Source organism: Globicephala melas, chromosome 17, assembly GCF_963455315.2.
Source record: "Globicephala melas chromosome 17, mGloMel1.2, whole genome shotgun sequence".
NCBI classification, from domain to species: domain Eukaryota; kingdom Metazoa; phylum Chordata; class Mammalia; order Artiodactyla; family Delphinidae; genus Globicephala; species Globicephala melas.
In genome coordinates, this window is record NC_083330.1 from 76,141,533 (window position 1) to 76,163,898 (window position 22,366).

Here is a 22,366-nt window from a genome sequence, read left to right on the forward strand (position 1 = left end):
GAGGGTTTGATCAGAGATGCAGGTGGAAAAAGCCTTATCTGATCCCAGGGGACTCAGAAGCTGGGATGGCCCTTTAGTGTTGTCCAGTCTTGAGATAACAGGGCTGGGTCTTTCTGCCTCACAGTGGCCAGTCACTGGATGCATTCTGACTCCAAGATGAAAAAGTAACTTGTACTAGGCAGCTTTCTTCAGTGGAGGACAGTTCCCAGTGAGGGACTCAAGAGGGAGAGGGAAGGTGGGCTCAGTTCTGAGGGGGCAAGGGGTCTGGGCAGCACACCACAGCACCCTCCACAGAGGCTACTGCAACGGTCTGTGTAATTGGCATCGGTGCTTGGCCAAGGACCTTAGCAGTCAGGGTTGGGAGAAGTGCTGCGTTCTTGAACCGTTTTGAACGTAGAGTAAAAATTATGTTTTGATAAATTGGATATTTGGTGTGTGATTAAAAAAAAATTAAGCCAGAATGAGCCAAGACTGTTGACCTAGCAACTCGAAAGATCAAATTGCCATGACCCGGGAGGGAGAAGACCATTGGAGGAGCAGATCTGGGGCGGATGCTCAGGGCTTTCATCGTGGACCTGGGAACAAGGGCCACTGTCGGGCAGGCAGTTGAATATACAAGGGTGGGTTTCCAAGCAAAGGTTGATCTGGGGTATAAATGTCAAGGTCATCAGCTTATAGATGGTATTGGAGATCAAGAGAAGGTAAAATATCATTAAGGAAATGTAGACAGAGAAGGGGGAGAAGAGGTCTGAGGACTGAATTGCGGCTTAGCTCAGCTTGAGGCCGGGAGACCCAGCACAGATGGGGAGGGGCAGTCGGTGTGTTGTCTGCTCTCCAGTTGCTGCCACCACCCTGGATTCCTTCCTTGTCCTCTCCAGCTGCACGTGCCCTGGAAGGCTGTCACCCACTTGATGCACCCCGTGGGCTGCCTTGCCCTCTGGCTTCCCTTTGGGTTTAGCCAGTGGGCGTCACTGTCAGGATGTCAGAGGTGCAGCCAGAGAGCCGAGGGGGCACTTGCATCCTTCCTCGGAGCAGTTCTGGCAGGGACAGCATCCCTCTAGGACCACACTGTGTGCCTCGCACCGCCTTCTTTGGCTTCAACTCCCAAGGAGGTCCCGGTAACAACCTTTGCACCCTTCGCCCCTTCAGGTCTGAGAATCGCCGACAGCTTCCTGCGGTGGTTATTCTCTTGGGTGAATAACGTCCCTTTGCTCTGTCACACTTCTCTCAACAGTCCATTCCTGAAAATGTCTCTTTAAAAATCCCTGTTATTTCCTCTGTATCTGCCAAGACCCCGACTAATGTATGTGCTGTCCTGGAAGAAAAGAAAAAATTTTTAAAGTTTGAAGGAGAAAAATGAAATCAACAGCGCTACTCACAGTTCAGCTAAGATGCAGACTCTGAAATGACCACCGGGTTTCACAGCAAGGAATAGATGCTGATTTTATCAAGTCATGTCTTTAAAAGAGGTGACAGAGGCTCAGAGTTCAAGAGAGAAAAGGAAGAAGAAAATTTGAAAAAGCAGGAGGAGACAACTATTTTAGGGAGTTTTTCTGAAAACAGGAGCAGAAAATGGAACAGATCTAGGAAGCAAACGTGAGATCGACGCTGGGTTTTTAAGATGGGAGAAGTAATAGCTGGCTTTCATGCTCAGGGAAGTGATCTAGTTGAGTGGGGAAGTGGTGATGCAGAAAGGGGTGGGAAATTACAGTCTCCGTGTCCTTGAGTAGAAGAGAGGGGTGCGACCGCAGGCACAAGAGGAGGGGCTGGCTGGCCCCGATGTGTTACTTAGAGAATTTATCTACGGAACCTGGAGAGAGGGCAGAAGGTGCAGGGACAGAAGCTGATAGGTGGGGAGGTGTGGGCGTGAAAACATGTGGAATTTCTTATCAATTCTGTTTTTCAATCTAGAAGCAACACCAGCACCTGAGAGTGAGAATGAGGGAGAGATTGTTGGTCTGAGAGGGACAGTATGCCACTGTGCAGGGCATGGGAGAGTGACCTGGGGAAGGTGTGAGATTACATTAAAGGGCCACACCTTAGAGATTCAGTCATACATTTTAAGTAGGATCGTGGTCGTTCTGGGTTTCTCCTGCCATATTTAGCTACCTGGATGCAGGCACACAGCAGGGAAGAACTCTTTTTTTTTCTTTTTTCCTTTTTTTTTTTTTTGCGGTACGCGGGCCTCTCACTGTTGTGGCCTCTCCCGTTGCGGAGCACAGGCTCCGGACGCGCAGGCTCAGCGGCCATGGCTCACGGGCCCAGCTGCTCCGCGGCACGTGGGATCTTCCCGGACAGGGGCACGAACCCGCGTCCCCTGCATCGGCAGGCGGACTCTCAACCACTGCGCCACCAGGGAAGCCCAAGAACTCTTTTATAGGTCTGGGGTTTTTCCAAGAGAGTACTACAAAGCAAGAAAGGGCAAGAGAACTGGGAGGGGATACAGAAAGAGAGTGCTGATAATGATTTTTCAGGAATCGGCACGTCAAGGAGGATGAACAGCAGTGTACTGGTGTGAGGTTAAATACTAGAACGAATGATCTGGAAATGTAGGTGATGTATTAAATGTATCACCCCACCCAAGATACACTGTAGGATGCAAAAGGATTTTTGTACACATTCCTTGTTTTCAGGGGGTTTAAAGTCTGTTGGGAGGAGATAAGTTTCTCATAGTGGGAGAAGTGTTCACTGGCTGTCTTTGCAGACTTCTGAAATGCAAGGAACTTTGTTTGCCATTTCTGATTTAAGACACTTCACAGAAACATGAGAAGTAGATAGCATTGCTCCATCTTACAGATGAGGAAATTCAAGCTTAGTACCTTGTCTCATATTGGAAGAGCCAGGATAATTCAAAGCAAGTGTCTTAGTTCAAGCTGCCATAACAAGATGCCACAGACTGGGTGGTTTAAACAACAGAAATGTATTTTCTCACAGTTCTAGAGGTTGAGAAGTCCAAGATGACAGTGCTGGCGAATTCAGCTCCTGATAGAGACCTTTTTTCTGGTTTTCAGACAGCTGCCTCCTTGCTGGGTCCTCACCTGGCCTTTCCTCAAAGCACATGTGTGGACAGAGAGAGCGAGAAAGAGAGAGAGAGAGAGAGAGAGAGAGAGAGAGAGAGAGATCGCTTCCTCTTCTTATAAGCCCGCCAGTCCTCTTGGATTAAGATCTCACTCTTATGATCTCATTTAACCTTAATTATCTCCTAATAGCCCTACCTTCAAGTGCAATCATATTGGAAGCTAGGGCTTCAACATACGAATTTGTTGGAGGGACATAGTTCAGTCCATAGCACCAAGCTCTTCTGATTCCAGAATCCCTTGTTCTTGCCACTTGGTCTAAGATAAACAAATGGAAAGAACATTCTAGATGAAATAACAAACAAGTTCACTGGACATGCTGGCCTCAAAATCCTTGCAGTTGTCCTGCTATAAAATAGAGACTTTAATATATTACACTCATACTGACGTATTTAAAAGAACAATGTAACATAGATTTAGAAGTCCACCGTAGATGTCATTGCTAAAGTAAAGTGAAAAAGCAAGCCTTAGCAAACAAGCGTGGCATGATACCGTTTGTTTTCAAATCACGTTAGACTAGTTTGCTAGGGCTGCTATGACATAGTGCCCCAGGCCGGACGATTCAAACAACAGAAATGTATTGTCTCACATTTCTGGAAGCTACAAGTCCAAGATCAAGGTGTCCTCAGGGTTGGTTACTTCTGAGGCCTCTCTTCTTGGCTTGTGTGTAGATGGCTGTGTTCTCCTCATATCTTCACGTGGTCTTCCCTCTGGGCCTGTTTGTGTCCAAATTTCTTCTTCTTCTAAGGACTTGAGTTACTGCATTAGAGCCCACACTCCTGACCTCATTTTAACTTAATTCCCTCTCTAAAGACCCTATCTTCAACTAGTTACATTCTGAAGTACTGGGGGTTAGAATCTCAAAGATTCTACGGATCTTGGAGTTCACAGTGCAGCCCATAACCGACATCAATGCTGCAGATGTAGAGAGCGTCCATGCGTGTGAGCGTGTGTGCTTGTAAAGCGTGAGGGTGTGTCTGTAAACGCATAAAGTGATGTTTGGAAAGTTCACTGTTAATTAATAGCACTTGCCTTTAGGTTGGGGAAGTGGTTTTGGAGAAAAGATGTAAAGGGGGACTTTGGCTTCTGGTTCTTATACAAAGTCTTCATTCTCGATTTCTTATCATGAAAATACATTAATTTGTATTGAAAAGAATGAAATGTTTTAAAACAATAAAGGGAGGTGTATGTACCAAGGGCCATTTTGCACTTCATTATATAAACAAGGCTATATAGACCCCATGCTCGCCCAGTTTAATACTAAAACTGGGTGGCTGAGTTATAGGAACTCTCCTTCCTGGGGGGTGGGGTGTCCCCAGTCCCCTTCCCAGGACCTCCGTGCTCCTCTCTACAGAATGAAGGGTCTGGCTGAGAGGATGTACGGGCCTTTTCATTTGTAAATGTCTACATTCCATGGTCCCAGTAGGTTGGACTGGGAAACGGTGGGCAGGAAAGAACATTGAGTAGCAAGAGATCTGAGTTCTAATCCTCATGTTGGTCCCTATATCAGAGTGAACTTGGGAAATTCACTTTCCTCTATGGGTCTTGGTCCCACCTTTAGTAAAATAAGAAGATTGATCTAGATCAATGGTTCTTTGTTTAGCTCTAGAGTATTCTGATCAGGAGTAACTTCACAGATGGCTTAAAGGGCCAGTGAGCAGGGGTCTCTCTCTCCTGCCACAAATGGGCCACTCCCTACTGCTCTGTAGAATAATCAAGTTCCGAAGAAGTTTTTACATAGAGAGAGGAGAGGGTTTGATGGCTAAAGGAAGTTTCTCACAGAGAAAGGGATCTGAGTGTTTTAGGTGGCCTGGCAGTTTGAGGCCTTCACATACTAGGGAGAGGCAGAAACATCTGATGTGTTCAAGCATTTCTATGTGTGGAGTATGGACGGTGCATAAAGACGTAAAACTGGACAGGTTATATCTGGCCAGCTCACAGAGGATATTGTGGGCCACATTAAAGGGCTTGACTCTTGCTGTGCTATATGTATTTAGAGCCTGTGTTATTATGTGCGTACTAGTTCATTATTATATCTTGGCAAATTTTTTATCATTATGTAGTACCCCTTTTCACATTATCTGATCATAACGTTGATACATTCATATTTGATATTATTTCTCATCATTTTAATTTCAACTGCTTTATTTGTCTTTGCTGCTTTTGTTTGAGATGTGACTTTTCTCTTAGAATATTGCTACACTGGCCATCCCACCTATTTTCTAGTTCTGGAAATAATATTAGATGTATACTAAAACACCACAATCTGTCCCCAAAGTCTTATAAAATCTCTTTCATATCTGTCATTATTTTATCCTCCTGTCTGTTCTTAGGGAGTTTGTCACAATTTTATTCTAATTCTCAGTTCTCTCTTGATTGTTTCCAGTTTAGAGTTGCTGACTTTTGATGTTATCAATTTAAAATTTTTCTTCTAGAATTTCTAAATGCTTTGATTTCTTACCCACCTGTTTCTCACTTTTCTCTGTTGTTTTTGTCAGTTAACACGTCACAGTTTTACAGAATTTTTCTTCTTTGGTTTACTCTTACTTTACTTCCAGACAACTGCACTTTCATTTTTGTTTTCATATATTTTTGTTTTCATACATATAAATATACAAGCATACATGTATATGTACAGATATGTATATATACATTATATGCAATATATTGATATAAGTAATTATATTATATATACTCAGCAGTTTTTTCTTAGTTTTGGTCTCTATTATCTCCTAAGTCCCCATTTTAAAACCACATCTAATATCGTCAGCTCAGGACTCCTAGCTCACAGGGATATTCCTGATCTGGTCCCTGAGTCAGGTTGGTGTTTTCCCCCTTCTCAACTTGGGCTGCCTCTGCTCATTTCTGCCCCTCTGGGAAATCAGCATCCTTCTGGCCACAGCCTTGGACCTTGATCCCAACTTTTATCTGCCTCTTTTCAAGGGCAAGTTCAGTCCCTACTTTGAGCCCCTTACTTCATGCAGTGATCCCGGATCTCGTGTTATCATGCACTGAACCTGAATCTCCCTCATTGTTAGATCTTGCAAGGTTTGAACACGTAGCTGCACGTGTGTGTCTCTGGCCCAGTGTCCACTAGGTTTGCATAGCAAGTCCTTATTTACTGCAGGATATCCTTGTTTGATTTCTGATTTGTGGAGATGTTTATTTTTATTTCAGTGTCACTAAGTCTGCTTATATAAGTGTGTGTGTGCGCGCGCACACACACACCCCCCGCACGCCCCACACTGTCATTGTTCCAAATGGCATAAACTCAGCCTTAATCCTGAGGCCACAGAATAAGGGGGTGATAAGGTCAGTTCTTCATTGTCGCAAGCTGCTCTTGCACAGGAAGGAGGAGGAGCTGGGCCTTGTTGGAAAAGTACTTCAGAAGTCTCACAGGAAACATAAGGGAATAGTAGAGGCTGTGAGGCCTAGGAGCCCGACTCTGTATGTCTGCCCCACCACCTACGTACTACATGACACTGGATCAGTGACTTAACTTCCCTTTAGGTTCATTTTCTTTATCTGTAAGATGGAGATGATAGCACCGTTTACCAGTAATGTTTGGAGGATAAGCTCAAATGCCGTACTTAACAGTTCTGACTGTAATTTACTGCCCAGTTCCTATGCTGAGTACTTTGTATGTATTATTTCAATCAGTGAAATAACTGAAACCCAGCAAGGTAGGTTTCATTACCCAAAAGTACAGATGTAATATCTGAGGCTTAGGAGAGTTGAAAGCGTTTACTTGCCCGAGGTTGAACAGCAAGTAAACTATGGCGTTGACATTTGATGCTGCTTCCATCTGGCTTTTAACCACCAGACACAGGAAAGCTTTTATTTCACTCTTCTCATTGATAAGGCCAAGTCTGAAGGGCGACAGGAAGGAAGGTAACAGTAGAACAGAGAGTGGGGATGTGGCAGGCGAGGACAGGGAAGAAGCATAGGCAGTTCAGGGTATGAATTAGAGGCGATACGAAGGGGCTGTATTCACAAGAACCAGGTACACCCGTTTGTCTTCTACGGACAAGATCTGAAAACTTGGCTTCACGTAGACAGGCGAAGGTCTCATCTGGGCACCTCTGCTTCCCAACGCAGGGACCTTGGAAAGCCACTTCTCTTTCTGAGCCTCGAGTTCCAAGGTGAGAATAATAGTCCACACGCTGCAGGCTTGCTGAGAGGATATAATGAAGTAGTAGAGCGCGTGTGAAAACACCTAGAACAGTACTTGTTATCAACTAGGATTGCAGCCAGGAGTGAGACTCCAGCCCAGTTAACTTGGAAGCTCTTGCTTCTTTCACACTCACATCCTGCTTCCCACTGAGGACCAGGCCCCTGACCCAGGGCTCCAGAGACAAGCAGAGTTTGAACAGCAGAAGGAAGATGGGCGGGGGTTTCAGGTGGGGAGAATATGCTCTAAACGAAGGAAAAGACTTACCTACTCGTGTTTTTCAGCAGCTTGTAACCCTAAAAATAATTTCTGTGCTTTGTCAATAAAGCCAAATGTGAAACCGACATAAAAACCTTAAAGGTGAGGGTTACTTCTTCTGTTACTTCCTTTTCTTCTTTTTTTATGCCATTCTTGTAGTTAAACACAGATCGTAAATAATGCAAACCTATAATTCATGCAAATTGATCCCTAATGAGATGGAAACCAGCCAAGTTTTAATTTGTTGAACTTGCAGGAGATAGTATAATGAGTTGGAAAGAACAGATGCAGCAGTACGTCCCCCTTTCATCTACAATGAGCCCAAACAGTTCATCTCTGCACTCAGTCTCGTAAGCTTTGAATGCCTTCAATCCAATTTAAAATTTTTTGTTAAGGAGACGTAACTCATCACAGGCACATTGAATTACCTTGTGGACACTTCACAGTTTTTCTAGTTGCCCAGATTCTTCAGTGACCTCATTTCCTAAGACTTATACTACCTGGAACAGAACTCGATCTATTAATGATCTGTAATCGACAAATGCTCTTCATGCCACCTCACCTAAAGCCTCACAATTTTTTGGAAATGGTCAGTAATTAGTTCTAATGTGGGAAAAGGGGTGAGGCACCCACAAACTCTGTCCTGGTGGGAATGCTGAGAATGGAAGCCAACAGAGAAGAGCATTTCAGGCAGAAGGGTGGCATGAGCAAAAGTGTGGAGTATGAGTATGCGTGACGTGTTCAGCACATAACGACTCTCCTCAGAGGGACACACAGAAGGAGGTAAGCAAATTGAACCTTTCAACGCACCCCTTCTTCACTTACAGTCCTCCCAGGGGTGCAAGTCTTCCCCTTGACAATAAGTAATACTCCACTCTTTGAACCAAACATGGAAGAAACCAGTAGGACTTGTATGTAACCTTTGCTGGGTAATAAGTAGGGGAGGTGCCAAACCTATGGTCCCTCCCGATGTGAGCTTTGCAACTGAACAGAGATGTATCTGAGGTCCATAAGATGACCTCGTAGGAGGACTCATGGGACTCAGCTTATAGTCATACTCATGGCTACGCTGCATTATAGTGAAAGGAGCAAAGAGAACAGGTACACAGGGCAAAATCCAAAGGAAACCAGGTGCAAGCTTCCAAGGGTCTTATCTCAGGGGAGACACGTAAGATGGACTTCATTTCCACAGTAATGAGATGTGAAGCACATGTCCAACGCCGTCTTCCGGGAAAGCTCATTGGAGACTCAGCACCGAAGGTTTTCACTCGGGGCTGGTGTTGTAGGCACTCTACCTAGCACGTAACCAAGCTCCAGATTCTCAGGGAGAAAGCAGGACTTCAGCATGAACCACCCTGTACCAACGGTTGAGGCGCAGGGAAGTCCTCTCATTCATCCCGGGAGTGGTGGAAACCCTCCCCAAACCCAGGTTCCCATCTCCATCCCAGGATCAGGCTGGCAAGAAGGCCTTTCTTATTAGCATAGCAATCCCAGGGCTGCTGTGCGAAATCTTTTCTTCACGGAGGGTATAGGAGGAGCGATTATCATCCAGTGCGAAATGCAGCAAACGATACTGGAGAGGGCAACCTAATCTGAATAAGAACCCAGAAAGAAAATGATTTCTACATTAGTGCAATTCAACGAGTATTTATTACAGCTTATGGTGGAGCCTGGTGGAGACAATGTGTTTGGAGCCTCAGATGAGAGAGAAAACTGTGAGCCTGGGTAAGAAGCAAAGTCTTTCCTGCGCTGGGTCTTGAGGATGAAGAAGGTGGATAGAGAGGATGCAGGAAGGTCATCCAGATGGAGCAAACGGCATGAGTAAGCAGATGACTTGGGGAATAAACATGCTGATTAGAAGAGGCTCGTTCATCCCGCCTGTATTCATTTCCTGTTGCTGCTGGAACCAAGTGCTACAGAGGTAGTGGTTTAAAGCGACGCACATCTATTCTTGCACAGTTGTGGAGGTCAGAAGTGTGAAGTGAGTCAGATAGGGTCAATGGTGTTGGCAAGGCAGAGTTCCTTGTGTAGACTCTGGGAGGGGAGTCCGCTTCCTTGTCTTTTTCTGCCTCTGGTGACTGCGTGCATTCCTTGTCTCCTTCCTTACCTCACTGCACCTTTTTCCTTCCATCACTGTATACGCTACAATGGACTCTGATCCTTCAGGTCCCTTTTATAAGAACTATTGTGATTACATCAGGCCTACCTGGGCAATCAGGATAATCTCCCCATCTCAAGATTCTTAACTTAATCTCACCCGCAAAGTAGCTTTTGCCATATAAGGGAGCATTCACATGTGCTGGGCATCAGGACAAGGACATCTGCAGGGGGGGATCATTCAGGCCACCGTACAGTCATCTGCCCATTCATTTATTCATTCAAAAATATTTATTGATCTATTACATATCATGCACTGTACGAAGAAAGAAAACTTTACCTAGACACACACACACACACACACACACACACACACACACACACACACACACACACACACACACACACACACACACACACTCTCTCTCTCTCTCTCACACACACACCCCAGTTGATAAGGATGCATGTTTATGTTAGAACTTTTGGTCACGATCTTCCCTGGGTCTAGTTAGAGTATATAGGAAGCACATGACCCAGCGTAGGGGTAAAAAGTACTGATCATATACAGAGAATCATCAAGGAATTTGCAGCCCTACAAGGAGAGCAGATGAGGGAGCGTCTTAACAATGCAGCAGGGGGTTCATTCCTGACAAGAAAACATACGTCTCCCATGGCAGCTCCAGCCTCAAAAGACAGAGTAGTTAGTTCAGCAAGTCAGAGATTGGATAGAAAACATTTTAGCCCTGAAGCAAAAGGAATTCTTACCCACTGAGGTTAATAGCTTGGGTCAAGCAAAGAGACTATTTTCATATAAAAGCAAAGAAAAATGGTCTCAGATATTCAGATGCCAAATTAGGAACACATTTACTTGGCCAGTGCCTGAGTCTATTTCTTTTTACGGGGACTTGACCAATTCATTAATGGGTAACGACAATCTGAGTTGAGAATAATTAAAATACATACATACATATATATATATATATATATATATATAAAAAATCATATTGGTAGTCAGAGCTCCAGTATATGACAGCATCGATCAAAATGGTGTTTAGGTCTGGGGTTTAAAACACAAGGTGAGTGTGCCAGGCCCTTCTTCAAGTTATAAGTAAAAATCCTCTCACGATACACTGAGTGAGCCCTTAGGATGTCCAAGGTACTGAACCAAGACACGACTCACGGAATCTGATCTCCAGGAGTCTGCCGAAGGAGACACGTATGCAAATAACCGTGCGCAAACCTGACCGTGAGAAACGAAGCCTGTGTAAATGCCAAGTACCACAGAGACCCAGGAGGAGGTGGACGGACTGGAGATACAGCACGAAACCCGAAGTGGGCACATTGTAGCTTTAGCCTCGAAACCGATGGTGGTGGTGGTGGTGGTGGTGGAGTAATTAATAGTGATGTTAATAATGATATCAACGTTTTGAGTTCTTGAGATTTTTTTTTTTTGAGAGAAGAAGACTGACACCCATGAGGGAAACCCCAAACGGCACTGCTCTAAGTGTGACCTAGTTCTTGCTAATAGAGAGAAAAGAGCATGGGTTTTAGATTCACGCAGACCAAGATTCAAATGCTAGCTCTCATTGCTAATTATCGATGTCTGAGTGATTTATGTAACTCCTGTGAGTCTATCCTCATTTACAGAACAGGTATGTGAATAACACAGAAACTGACGAAGTTACTTCGTTTCATTCCCTCAGCCATTTACTAACAGTGTAAATGTGGACAATTTCTTCATCTTTGATTTCTTCAAATGCAAAATACAATTTATACTATTTAGTCCACAGAAATGCTGTGTTAAGATAATAATGTATGCAGAATCCGCTCTGTACCTGATAGAATGCCAAACAAAAGTTAATATGTCCAATATAAATATCACCCTAAGGGGATAAAACTGTGGAATTTAGAGGTTTGAGGCATGAAAAATTAGAATGGGGTAATCTTGGAAGGCTTCCTGTAGGAGGCAGGATATGAATTGGTATGTTTATGTGACTTTTGAAGTACTAGGTATACGTATCACAATTCAAGACTCTGTGATAGAGTAGGAAATGCTAAGACATCCCCACTGGGCATTTAATCAATGGAATGGACTTCTGCACTGGGATATGATCATCACGTGTTAGTTTAATTTGCTTTTTATAATACAGTGGGCTTTGCTGAAATAGTTTTTTATTCAGGAAGTTGATGAGGGACGGTTTCTAGCGTAAAGGATGTTCAGGATTAACAGTTCCTGGGTCTAGGCAGGAAGTTGAAACTTCAGTTTTTCAGTATCACAGCGGCAAACGAAGGAAGGTTCAACAGAGTTAAGGATAATTAGGGTGACTGCAGGTAGGGACAGAGGTCTGACTTAAAGAGGGAGAGGGGAGGCATGCATGGAGACTTAGGGCTCTGGCCAAGGGAAACAGAGAAGGTCAGGCAGAAGAGGACCAGACAGCGCCCGAGGACCTACTTGCTAGAAATACATCACTCTAACATCCAGCTGCAGCTCTGAGGAGTCTCTGACCATCACTTCAGTATATGCCAGGAAGAGCACTCCGTAAACGCCCTGTCTTTTGGCAAAAATGTAAAAATCTAAAAGATACCCACCTCATTCCATGGTAAATATGGAGAAAAAAATATATATTGGTCCTATGAAGTATGGCATGAGCAGGGAAATCAAGGTTATCCATAGAGTATTGCACTGAAAATAATCTATTTCAGTGAAGTGGAAAATTCCAGGATGCTGTTTGGAATTTTCAAAAGGTACAGTGAGAGCTATCCCCCTGCAAAGAGTACCAGAAAACCACAGGATAAAACAAGCTGAGGCAACTAGGCAGAATGGAAAAGAAAGTGGATGAGATGAAATAGGAAAGCCCACAACAAGTATATTTAAAATCATACCAGAGTCTATAGAAATAATTGTTAAAGGGAATATAAAAATGGATAGAATAAAATCAATGACATGGCTGATACATTTGCCAATCCATCCCACATTGCAGAGGAAGAGGATAAAGAGGAAGACACAAAAATTCAAACTAGTATAAATGAGTATCTTAAAACAAAGATACAAGAATGGGCTCAGAGGATATTAAAATACTAAAATGTTGCCTTAACTAAGACATCTGGATATAAATGTTTTTATAATAGAAAAATGAGATAAAATATAATAAAATAACTAGAAAACAGAGGAATCTGAATAGGACAGTAACCGTGGACCAAACTGGAAAACAGGTAATTATAGAATTACTTATGAAAAAGTTCTCAGCCAAGGCAGTTTATGAATGAATATTTTTTCAAAAATTTTTCTCTTTATAATCAGTGCTAGAACACAGAAATATGGAAACGCTCTCAATTTTATAAATCCAGTATATAAGCTTGTTTCCAGACTCTGATGAAGACAGCATAAGAAAAAAAATTAAAGTCTAACTTTGAAATATTGCTATAAAATTCCATAATAAATTACAGACAAATAGAACTCAGCAGTGAATTTAAATTAAAATAATAAAATATTATTTCAGAATGAAAGGATGGATCCTTAATTGAAAACATTAATATTTTCATCATTTCTGGAAGAGGCACAGATACTTTTTTGTTCCTCTTTATAGTAAAACTCAACATCAGTGTCTGTTATGACCATCTCCATTTCTTCACCTCTGCTTCTCTTCTCAACTAGCTCCATCAGTACCCCAACCTCTCCCCACCTTACAAAGGCCAGCGGCCAACTTTCAGAACTCATCATACTCAGTTTCTCATCAGCATTGGACACGGCTGAACATGGCGCCCTTCTTGAATTTACTTTTTGGGATAACAGCCTCCCTTGACATCTCCTCTTGCCTTTCTGGTCACTCCTTTGCTTATTGCTCCTCCTTGTTTAAATGTTGGTACCCAGGGCTCATCCCTGAAAGTTCATTTCTCTCTAAACACTTGCAGTGTGCTCTCTGTCAGCCCCACAGCTTTGTACACCATTGCTCTGCTGACAACTTCCATATTTATATGTACGTACATTGCTAACTTATGAACTCCAACTTCTCTATGCCACTGTCTGCTCGATATCTGTTTAGATGTCTAGTAGTCAAAGCAAACTTCACAAAGTACACCTCCCGATTCCTCCTTCCCTTGCCTGCTCCTAGAGGCTTACCAAGTCAGTCATTGACACCAGCAATCTACTCCAGCCGAAACCTTAGTTGCCATCCTCCACCACTCTCTTTTCCTCATACCCCCTGTGCAATCTGTCAGCATGTCTCACCAGCTCTATTTTCAAAACTAACCCCCAGACACAGCACTTTACTTCTCACCACCTCGACCGCAGTCACCCTCAGAGAGACGTTTAATAAACAAATCCCATTTGTTTATTTTTTCTTTTGTTGTCTTTGATTTTGGTATCAAGTCCACAGTCATTGCCAAGACCAACATCAAGGAGTTTGCCCTTTGTTTTCTTCAGGAATATTATGGTTTCAAGTCTTATGTTTAAGTCTCCAATCTATTTTGAATAGATTTCTGTGTACGATGTAAGACAGGATTCAGTTTCATTCTGTTGCGTGTGGATGTCCAGTTTTCCCAGCACCATTTATTGAAGAGCCTAGTCTTTTCCCATCAAAAATTAATTGATCAAATATGCATGGGTTTATTTCTGGGTTCTCTATTCTGTCCCATTGGTCTGTGTGTCTGATTTTGTGGCCATTACCCTCCTGTTTTGGTCTCTCACAAGCTGGGAGCTTCTGAACATTCTCAGAATGTACACAGGAACATGTGTATTATTCCACATCCGTTTCTACCCTTTCTCCCTTCCCTCCTACACCAGAATTCTGATCTCTCTTAAAATAAATGGAATAAACAGGATCAGGAAGCTTATCTATTCCATTCCAATGTGTTTCCACTTGTTTAGAACCAATCAAACTTGGGTGATTGTCTCTCCTCTGCCTTTGCCCAAAACTCTGCACACACCACCATCACAGAACTCGTTTTTTTCTAGCTTTCTACGAGTCCCCTCTCCCCGTAGTTAGGAGCGTGCTTCCATAGTATCAGTGGAGATTCCTGGCCCTCCCTCCCTCCCTCTGCTTTTCCCTCCCCAACTTAATTATAAACATCCATGAGAGGAGGGCCTTAGAGCTGGCACCCCAAAATAAAGGCTCTCTGTTCAAAAAGAAACCTTGATGAGCTGCCTGAGTCAACACTTAGGCACTGAAGTCCTGAGTGGGCAGAGTCGAGCACATGAGAAAGCTAAGATGCTCAGTCCTAGGAAAGAGCAGAGCACGTGGGGCTATTGGAAGAGAAGGCGAAGAGTGGGCTTACGTAGCGGTGCGGCTGAGTGGCCAGCGCGCCTCGCAGTCTGGGAGTCGACTATCCAGTGTGATCGTGATCGCACTGTGTCAGCGTAAACACCCCCCTCCTTCCTCTCAAGCTCTCAGGAAAGTTGACCACACGTATAAATACTGTGCGATTGTGAGTATGTGTGAGCATGCGTGTGGCAACTGAGAGAGGGGCTGAGTTCCACACCTGGACCAACGTGGGAGAATATCGAGCAGGCAGTGGCATAAAGTAAACTCAGCAGAAGCAGGAGCATTGAACCAGAGAGGACCATGGAAACATGAGTCTACCCCCCCCACCTCATCATCGGAAATGTGTGGAATTTTACATATGGGGCTTCCAAAGTGTGCAAATAGAGTTCTAGCCCATCTCATGGATCTTAGGGGCAGGGAGACTCCAGTTGCCATGTGGACCACGCACACATATCACCTCCAACAAGCACTCAAAAACGTATAAGTAAACGTGGTGCTGAAAGACCAGGGCTGTTAATAAGGACAGAGGAGGAACTAGTAGACTCTCCTACCTGATATGATGTTTGCAGCCCACGTGCCCATCGACAGAGGAATGGATAAAGAAGATGTGGTACATATATGTGATGGAATATTACTCAGCCATGAAAATGAATGGAATAATGCCATTTGCAACAACACAGATGAACCTAGAGATGGTCATACTATGAAGTAAGTCAGAGAAAGCCAAATATCACATGATATCACTTATGTGTATGTGGAATCTAAGAAATTACACAGATGAACTTATTTACAAAACAGAAGCTCACAGACATAGAAAACAAATTTATGGTTACCAAAGGGGAGGGGGGGGGGATAATTTAGGAGTTTGGGATTAAAATATACACACTCCTATATATAAAATAGATAACCAGCAAGGCCTACTGTATAGCATAGGGAACTATATTCAATATCTTGTAATAACCTATAGTGGAAGAGAGTATAAAAAAAAATATATATATATATATATATAAAAAACTGAATCACTTTACTGTACACCTGAAACTAACACATTGTAAACCAACTATATTTCAATTAAAAATAAAAGTTATATATCTTAAAAATTAAAAAAAAAAAGATGTTGCAGCTTTGATGGTTCAGTAAAGGATCTCTTGTTTACTCCAAGACATGGCCTTAACAAATGCTGGCTGAGGTTCAAAGCGAAGGGGGAGATGTGCAAACAGGACTAATCTGCTCTTTATCAAAGGTATAAACAGAAGCTCAGCAAATGGACAAGAAGGGAGACTTGCTTAGAGCTTTGTAATGTGGCCGCACACGCACACCCCATCCAAAGCTGAGCCTCCAGACACATGCAAAGGCACATCTCCTACCGATTCAACGCCTGACCCCGTTACCACCAGCCCAACTCCGTTCTTCAGAGTCGTAGATCAGGGCTGGAAGCCACCGCACTGATTCCCATACTCCCCGTGGCCCAGTGTAGACCATCAGGAAAGTGCTCCTGTCTATCCTAGAGTGACAAAACTGAGAAGATTAGATTATAAAAGCTAATCTGATCCCCGATATTTCTTCTCTCTGTGACATGGCTCAGGCAGTGTTTCCAGAGCAGCCCCACATCTTACAGGGCTCCACCTCCTAGCAGAGGGTCCGTGGTGGTTCCCACTCTTGTCAAGGAATGCTGGCCACTGGGTCCAGTAACAGTACCTCCTGATGCCAAAAGCATGGAGGTAGTGGATTTGTGGCGTTACTGAATCTGCACTAGTTCAACATCACCTATTCATTTGTCAGCTTTTCTATTACCTGTTTAACCGTCTCCCTGCATCAAATTCCCTGTCTTTCAAAATACTCAAAATTGTTGGCTTGCAAACTGGCCCCTGTGCATGGAGGGGAGGAAGAGATGGAAGAAAGGGGCAGCCAGTCCAGATGGGAAGGCGGCCGGTCGAATAAGCAGGCAACTTACTCGCAAGGCCTGCCTTGAACCTCAAGACAGCAGATCTCTGCATTCACCCACTGGGATCTTCAAAGGTTATAGAGAGGCCTTAAGGGGGTTCAGCACCCCATCCAGATGGTCACAGTACCACATCGCTCTCTCGAGGCTGCGTCCTTGAACAGGGCTCCCACTGTGGAGCCTGTGGGCCCAGCTTATGTTCCAAGGACAGGGGAGGGGCCGAGGAGCCTCCGACTGCGTGGGTCCGGCCCGTGGGTCAGCTGGAGGTCACATCCTCTCAGTGACCTCCTGCCACACAGGATGGTGTCTGCTTTCCTGGTTTTATACCCCTTGATACAATGCCTTTCTGGCTTTTTGTACAGTTACAAAGTTAATATATGAATGTATCTACTTAAAATGCCAGGTATCACGTCACAAGCAATCATGAATACTCTGCTTGGTAGTGGAGACCCGACCTCATGGATTTGAAGCTACGTGACCTTAAGCAACCTCTTTAAAAGTTCTTTGTTTCTTTTCCAAACCTGCAAAATCAGGATAATAATACCTACTCCAAGGGTTGTTGTCAGGATTAATTTGATTCACGTAAAGCACTTGGACTAGCCCCAGGTATAATAGGTCCAATAAGTGTGGGTTATTTTCATGAGATTTTCACTTAAGAAAAAAAGTCAGTTGATAAAATTCCAACAGAAAAGCAAATGAGAAATCAAAGTCTTTGAGCATCTAGTCTGAGCTAGTTGGAATCTTAGGATTCCAAAAGCAAAACCACTTATCTTTTAAATAAGCTCAGGAGGTAAGAGGCATTACCCTGGGTGAACTAATACTCTCCAAACTGGACTCTCTCGTCCCCTATAGAAGTGAAGGGTGTGTATGTATACACACATATGTCTATGTGTATATCTGCGTGTGTGTCTGTCTTTCTGTCTGTCTGTGTAGTTGTCCCACCACAGCTAGAAATGTGCCTGTTGCGTTGCTCCTAGCTTGGCTGGTTACGCAGCTTTGGTGGAAAGAGTACTAGACTTGGAGTTAGGAGTTAGCAGTCTGGATTTCCGGTTGTGATTGCATCATATAACACTTATGTGATTGAGAACAAGCTACAAACTCTGAATTTAATTAAACTTACCTATAAAATAGGAATAGTATCTACCTTCATATTGTGTCATCCAGTGAAATGGGATTTTGCTTATAAGATAACAGCAGATTATGAAAGGGATACCAGGTGGTCTCCAATCAAAAGCAGAGGTAGAGTATCAGGAAAGCACGGTTGTATCTCTATCCTGTGGTTTTTGTTCCATTATTATCCCTTTTATCGGATAAGAGAACAGATTCATGGAGATTGCTAGGAAGCTGCAGAGCCTGGTTTGAACCCAAAGTGTCTGGAACCAGAGTTCAGGCTAGTAGCCATGATTTTGTCATCCACCTCTAACCAGGTGGGGCGATGGGGCAGGACTGCTTACCCAGTAAGGACCGTGGGAAAGGCAGCCCAGCGTAAGGTTGGAGAGCCACAGGGTGGGAAACACCTCTGGGGTCCTTTATAAGATCATCCCCACCGACTCCTCAGGCCCACAGGAAAGTTTCCAACAACACAAGTCTTGAAGGAAATTGTGTTTATTGAGAAAAATAGTGAAGGGCTGGAGTTTGTGTACCAGCTCACTTAGAGTAACTGACACAGACACACACAGATGAGCACAGAGGCGTCCACGTGGAAGACATGGTAAGACATGCCAGATGGGGGGAGGCTACAAGCCTCACCCAGTCTCTGACGTGGGAGATTCAGGCCTTCGGGGAGGCCCCGTGTCACTTCTGGGCCCCATAATTAGGCCCTAAGAGAACCTACAACAACAGGAATGACCCTTCCATCAGATACCAGATACCTTCATCCATCTCTCTGTGTGCAGGTACTTCATGTGTAATGTAGAAACATTACCTGTCACATCTGTGCCAGGCCTACATAAGAGGAAGACAGAACAAGTCATAATAACAATCGTTATTGACATGTGTTTGCAAAACGTTTCCACATGTGCCTTCCCAGGTACATCTTACACCCATCCGACCTTATCAGTAAAAGCTGGTATTTATTGGAAACTTACAATAGACCAGGCACGATCGTGAGCCCTTTACCTGTATTTTCTAATTTAATCCTCAAAACAACTCCGTTTCATTGATGAGAAAAGTGAGGCGAGGAGGAGAGCTTAAGTCACTTGTTCAAGGCCTCCCTTCTAGTCGTTGTTGGAACACGGGTCCCAGCCCAGAAAGTCAGCTTCCAGAGGCCCGGATGAGTGGCGAGGTAGACATACCACCCAACTCACTGATGGAAAAGATGCAGTTCTAACGCTTGGATGATTGACTGAGAAATGACTTTGAAACGTCTTTCGCGCTCAGCAAAGGGATCCCGTTGACGCAAACACAGATCTTGTTGCCAGTGGCAGACGTCAGGCGCCAAAGCCTCCTCTGCAGCATCCGGGCCAGACTGCAGCCCTTCTGGTGCTTCTGCGGCTGGCTGACTCGCCTCGCTAGAGTCAAGAAGGCGCTTCCGCAGAGCGGGAGAGCCCTCCCCGGCTCGGACTGCACGGACCCAACGGCAGACCTTCATGCCTCTGCTTGTTCCCTTGCATTTCAGGCAGGTCAGGCCTACTCCTCTCTGAATATTTTCTATTCATCAGGGCAAGAAGGATGCTTCTTGTTTAAGTTCCACCTTAACCTTCAGCCTTTAACCCCTTACTACCACCTGAAGCTGGAATTTGGGAAGAGTCTAGACCTAGGTTTAGGAAGGCAGTGGAGACCAGCAGTACTTGCTTTGCGGGAGCGTCATGAAATTAACCAAGTCAAGTACGTAAACCGTGGGACCCCTCCAGTAGTGCAGAGGCTGGATGAGTAAGGCAAGTCCCAGAGGCCCCCAGAGCAGCTTTGTCAGTACATGTAGCGTCTCTTTCCTGTCCAGGGGCTTATTTGATCTAATGGAGTTAGTCCTGCTTCTAAATACAAGGTTAGAGAGTGGGGAGGCCCTACCCACCTCCTGCTGGAACCCCTCTTCTGTGGCCCCCCAGAATTAGGAAGTGACTGTGCCCTGTGCCAAGCACTGTTTTTCTTTTTAAAGACCTTTCTCGTGTGGACAGTTTTTGATTGAATTTGTTGCAATATTGCTTCTGTTTGATGTTTTGGGTTTTTTTGGCTGCAAGGCATGTGGGATCTTAGCTCCCTGACCAGGGACTGAACCTGCACCCACTGCACTGGAAGGAGAAGTCTTAACCACTGGACTGCCAGGGGCGTCCCTAAGCACTGTTTCTTATGCATTTGCTTCCTGGACGCTCTCACTGTTTGGACCCACTGCCGGCACTGGTGGTTCTTCTAGAAAGGATAACCCCAATCCTCTGATGCTAGCCTGGGCCACAGCCCGGCACCTCGAGTCAATTAGTTTATATCCACCATCAGTCCCTTTTCTCAACGCCAACCCTTGGGGCCAGGTGGCCAGTTAGGGCTTCAGGCTTTCCTGCTACAGCCTGTACTGTATCAAAATCCGCCCTCCACTGAACATCTGAGCTGGTGCGTCTCACACTGCGGAGTATGTATAGTGCAGATTCCAGGCCTGTTTTATTGCTCCTTTTAATATTAAAATAACCATTAGAAAGGGTGTCTCGGGACAAATGTGAGAATGAACAGAATGCTGATATAAATGGCATAAGTTGGTCTTGGCAGGGCAGACAGGTCCTATGTCACCAGATCTACAAGCCATATAAAGTTGAAGGAAATATGGTTCTTGTTCCCAAACAACTTTGGCAAGAGGCTGGGACTCCTTGACCATAGCTATTCATGTTGTAGCCTATCTGCTTTCTCCCTGGTATCCTAAAGAAGAGTGTAACGCAGAGAACAGTATTTAAATTCCATGGTGGGGATGGAGACGGAGAGAGACCTCAGGAATGAGGGGGCATTGAAGCCAAGTCTTGAAGGCTGGTAGAATTGCCACATCCCCCAGAGAGAGAGTGGGAAATCCGGATGGGAGGAAACACAGGGAAAGGGTGCTGAGCTGACCGTGGCAATGGGTGCTGGGGAGGGATGAGTCATCCGTGGTGGTGAAAGCAGAGGACAAAAGAAAAGAGGAAGAGAGAGGGGCTGGGAACGGAAAGGTAGTTTGCTGGGACCCAGAATGCTCTCCAGGAAGTTTTGACTTGATTCCCAAAGATTTCCAAAGAATATAGATCCCCGCGGGGGGTTACAGTGGAGAAGTGGCCCAATTAGAACTGGATTCAGAGAAAATGCTGGCGGCCCCTTGTGTAACTCATTAGGGGAAGAGAAACTGGAGGCAGTAGCATCGTGAGCAGGGTCCAGGCAAGAAGACCCCACAGCAGGAGGAAACGGAGAGGAGAGACGAGACCCTGGGGAGAAAATCATCAGAATTCAACTTTCCCCAACTGCGCAACTTGAACACTTGTTATCTGTCTCTCCTGAATCAGGAGATGGGCTGGAGCGTGTGAATAATAGATGAAGTGCTATGTTGATGAGGTTGATTAGAACGAACAGTTTAACAATGTGCTTAAATGAAAATTTCAGGGCTGGAGACCCAATTAGGAGTATCCTTAGAGGCTCAGCACAAGGGGCTCCAGCTTTGTTCTCTGGGTGATTTTTAGGGAGCAACACAGCATTTTAATGTCAATGTCACGATGGGACATGATTCCTGGATGGGTCGTGGAGGGCAGAGATCTGGAGAAAGGCAGCCTCTGCCACAGCAATGCAGATCTGAGGGGACACCATGATTCAACATCCCTCCTGCACCCGTTTCTGGCAAATAGAATCGTAACTGATTTTAGGGTCTTTGTTTGGATCCCCTCAAAATAGAACTCATGCATTAGCACTACCATTCCCATGTCATAGGACCCCAAAGCATACTCACCTCAGAAAAGAAGACTTAAGTCATTAGCAAAGGCCCCATTCTGGGCTCTGAAGCTTTTTCTGTGTGTGCTTGTCTTAGGACACACAAAACCAGCAATGTCGTGATGGTAATGAGCAGGTGACTTGAACTGAAACTCGAGTCTTCGGTGAAAACTAAAGCTTTGGAAATTTACATTGTAAACTTAATATTAAGCTAACTGTGTTCCATGTTATTTTCAGAAGGAATACTGGTTATATTCAGTAATAATGATTTGTATTTACCAAGCACTTAGCAGGGTCGGGATCTGTGCTACGCGATTTCCACAGGTTAACTCATTTAATCCTTACAACACCCGTTGAGGTAGATTCTATTACCCTCATGTAACATACAAAGAAACTAAGGCAGGAAGTGACGGACCCAAGGCTCCCAATAACGAGTAGGGATCTGATCTCCATTCCTTTCGACTCTTAAGACTTAGCAAATACGTACGGTGTTGTAGACCTAACAGACCTTTCACAAGCAGTGATTATTTTTCAAGACAATGCAAAGATGTTACTGTCAGTGGTCCCTCCTTGCAGCTGATGCTCAGAGAGCTGAAAGTGACTCAGTTAACATTTGTATGGCTCAAGAGTGGCTTGTTGGGGATTTTCAACAAGGTCCCCTGACCCCAAAATACAAGGGTGAGTCAGGTACACA